Genomic DNA, 2,330 nt, shown 5'->3' with positions numbered 1-2,330 from the left:
TGTCACACTCTGAGCGACTGGAGTTCTAGGGTATTTTTACAGCGCTCCCTCTGGAAGAGAGGCCTGCAGTATTCAGCAGTGACCACAAGAGGGGGCATTTCTCTTGGAAATGTGAAGATTCCGAATGGTTTTCAGAGTGAGTAATGGTAGAAGCAGGCTGGGGTGTGCCCGCGGAGCAGCAATCAACATTGTATGTGAGCAATAAACACAGTATGTGAGGAGGGGGGCGGTGATTGCACGTTAGGTCATTGTCTAGCTTAGAGGAGACCCCAGCAGTTTTCTCTCTGGCAACCTGGAGTTTGTAACGTTGAGAACAGGCGAGCCAGAAGGAAGAGGGACCACCGCAATAGCAGGGCCGTCTCTGGTGGCCTAATTGCTGATTTGATAGCCAGAGCCAAAACATCAAAAATGACAAGCAGAAAGGGTTGAAGTCTATCTTTCACACAATAGAAAGCATCAGCCGCTTGGAACACAGCTCGGAATGCCGTAAGAGACGCACCGCGTTTGCCCGCTGCATGGCACATTCCTGTCTGAACTCCCCAGTGCCTTGCGAAAAATGCAGTATCTACTGGCAGTGGGTTCCTTTGCATAAATGTACAGAGGCCCTCACATTAGGCCTGTGATGCAAAAACCATTTTCTTTTGTATTTGCACAGCTGTTAGTCTCTTTAGGGGGGCCTGATTAACAGCAGGCTTGTCCTTCACTTGTCTCAGGAAGTTTGCTCTAAAATGAGAGAGACACCGTGCTGCTCAGTTCCTTTTGCAAGGCCACACAGCAAATGGGTGCAGAACAAGGGGAGCCCTCCCTTCCAGGGCTGGCTTCTATCATCAAATTTCCAGTCGTGGAGGAAACACGGCAGTAGCCCAGCCCCCTCCGGGAGAACGTGGAATGACCCTGACGAAGTTGCTCAACCAGAGGTATTCTTATTAGAAAACTAAAAAACGGGAAAAGGAGAGCAAATCTGTACAACAAATTATGGCATATTCTTCTGACACGTGGACGGACGGCAGCGCTGGCCAGCCTTCGCTGCCTCGCGTCTGAGGTCAATTAGAATTCAGGGTTCTTGCCTGCAGCTAGTGAACCCTTATAATTTGATAGGGAGATAATAAACAGGAAATCATTTCTTGTCTGTGCTCCCCTCTCCCCAGATCTGCACAAATACCCACGCCCGCTCTGGGCTTTTCTTTGGTGGTTTGGGGGCGGGGGGATTCACTCTCCTCCAGCTCGAAAATAAGCCATTGTGCTTTTCATTTGTTATTCTGAGAAAGCAACATGGTTGTTACATTTAAGAATGTGCGCTTGTGCTTGTGATCGTGGATGGGCTTGAAGATGGCTGTTTGATCTGCGGCAGCAAGTGCGGCTGCCCCAGCTCCTGCTAAAAGGAAGCAATTTACCAGCAAAGCTGGTGCCAGATGAAGATTCTCAGTGCGTTGCAAGTGAATTACCATGTCTATAATTTTCAAGAAGAAAAGAAAACAGGAAAAAAAAAAACCCAACACAAAGCCAAGCAGTGTAAGAGGCACATAATTCATTGCAGAGATAATGGCTGGCTCGATTGCCCTGTTTCATTTCTAAAACAAAAAGGCTTTGCAGGTAAGCTTCTGCACTAGGAATCGGTGGTTGCCCCTGGGGCTGTTCTGATAGCCCAGAGGTGAGTCATATTCAGAGAGTGGGTCTTGCATATTTGCGAGTGCGTTCTACAAAACAGTATGTGGTAGGAAACAGTGTAATGTATTGATTTGGCATAATAAAAGCTCTAGACATGTTTTGTAAAATAATGCATGAAAAGAAATAGTTCTTAGGGGATTCTACGGCAGATAGCATATGAAGTACATCACTGAGAGTACATATAATAAACAGGGATTGAGATATAGATAGAAAGAGATGGACTTTGTTGGGGAAAAGTTGGGTGGAAAGCAGCTGGTGTGTTCTGCCGGCTCAGAGCCCTTGAAATACGAGCCGTGTCCCCTTCTCACCACACGTCCCACTTTAATTCCTAGAGCAAAGTAGGGGGGAAAGGATACACGGATTGGAAGAAGTGGAAAGGAGAGATTAGTAGGGCACAGAGGCGGTGAGGAGACAGACACCCTTGGAATGGTCCAGAGGCTTTGATTTTAATCCTGTTTTTGGAGGTCATTCTGACCACATCTGTTCATGATGCTGTTCTGTTAACGACGGGGAAGAACCAGGGCTTCGGTGATAAAGGCCCACCTGGGGCCGGAGTGCCTGCGAGGTAGAGTACAGGTGGTTCGCCTCAACAGGTGCTTTCCATTAGCAGGACTCAGCCCTCACCTGCAGTCAGCATGGGGCGGGGGGGGGGGGTGGGGGGG

The 2,330-nt window shown here is 48.4% G+C and overlaps 1 long non-coding RNA gene across 1 annotated transcript in view; it reads left to right on the top strand.

Moving 5' to 3' along the window:
* The first annotated feature begins 746 nt into the window (after positions 1-746).
* The window catches only part of LOC117801083, an 8,890-nt gene continuing 7,306 nt past the window's right edge, over positions 747-2,330 (top strand). Inside the window, exon 1 of the long non-coding RNA XR_004623476.1 lies at positions 747-917. This is a non-coding gene — a long non-coding RNA (uncharacterized LOC117801083). The remainder of the gene's footprint in view (positions 918-2,330) is intronic.

The sequence above is a fragment of the Ailuropoda melanoleuca genome, chromosome 2 (assembly GCF_002007445.2).
Source record: "Ailuropoda melanoleuca isolate Jingjing chromosome 2, ASM200744v2, whole genome shotgun sequence".
Lineage (NCBI taxonomy): Eukaryota > Metazoa > Chordata > Mammalia > Carnivora > Ursidae > Ailuropoda > Ailuropoda melanoleuca.
This window is presented reverse-complemented; position numbering and strand designations above follow the sequence as displayed.